We start from the raw sequence: 1277 nt of genomic DNA, 5'->3' as shown, positions 1-1277 counted from the left end.
CGCCGCCCAAGAAGGCGCCGCGGCGGCAGCCAGGGCTCCACAGCGGGGGAAGCCCCGGGGGCTGCCCACAGATCCTCTGCTGAAATAGTCTGGCTGGGCACCTCCTCTGGCATCTCCAGGCACTGGGGGCCAATCCTCGCTGGCACCGGGCGACCTTCAGAGCTTTCTGTGCCTGCACTCGCCACAGCTGCTGCGCGAGACAGCGGGAGAATTCCACTCTGGCTCTCAGTTACACTCACACTCTGGGCTGGGCAGGATTCGATTGCTGGAAAATATACCAAGTTCAGAATTGCTTTAAAATTTTATTTCTCTACTCAGGCTCGGTTTGCCTCTGCCTTGGGGAAAGGAATTCTAAAGTGTTTGTTAAGGGATGTTACAACACTCAACAGAGATGAGCTTAACATCTCAACAGACTGGGAAGAGCCCAAAAGATACCCAGAAAGATAACGACCATCAACAAAACATCAACGCCCATCAGCAAACATCAAGGAACAGCTACCCCAGACACTGCCCCTGGCACAGCTGGAGACCCCTGCTCTGGAAAAGGCTGAGAAGGAAATCAAGGCGTGTGGACCTAATTAACATCAGAGGCCAAGCAATCCGGGGCCAATAGGAAACCAAATACTAAGAACTACCCAACTTGGAACCAATGAACATTAAACCTACGGATTTCTATGGGTTTAGACTGCATAAAGTTGACGGAAAATCGAGTAAAACTCGTGTGCCATGGAATGATTTTCTCTGCACACCCGGGCTGTGTGTGCATGAAATGATTTCTGTTGCACATCCTGGCCAGAATAAAGTAATGCCTTGATCCTCTAACACTAAAAAGGTCATTGGAGAGTTTTTGTTCTTCCCTCATTTTCAGTGACAAGACTACACAATTAAAATGGTTTTTCTTCATAATCCTACTCTGACATTGTCAGCTGGGCTTGGGCCAGGGGTGTGAGAATCAATTTTTAGTCTTAGGGGAAGAAGTAGAAAAATCTTTATTGCTTTGGATTTTTCTGTGTGTGTGTGTGCGTGGCTGTTAGTGATGGCAGAATTTTGGAATGGGTTTTTCGAGGTTCACCTGTAGGTTGCATTTTGCAAAACTGGAAGAGCTTTAAAACCGACCCTTTTCCTCATAAACAGTTAAAAAATATGGAAAAAAAAAGGGGAAAAAAAGCCGCTTTTGGGGGGGGCCACTTGTGAGTCACCTGATGGCTGCCCTGGAGGAGAAGCTTCCTTCGAGGCAGCCAGCAGAGGAGCTTTAGGAATGGCAATTAACTCTGCCT

Source organism: Corvus brachyrhynchos, unplaced genomic scaffold (genome assembly GCF_000691975.1).
Source record: "Corvus brachyrhynchos isolate BGI_N302 unplaced genomic scaffold, ASM69197v1 scaffold889, whole genome shotgun sequence".
In the NCBI taxonomy this organism is placed as follows: Eukaryota; Metazoa; Chordata; class Aves; order Passeriformes; family Corvidae; genus Corvus; species Corvus brachyrhynchos.
The sequence above is the reverse complement of the archived record's forward strand: the minus strand, read 5'-3'. Positions refer to the sequence as shown.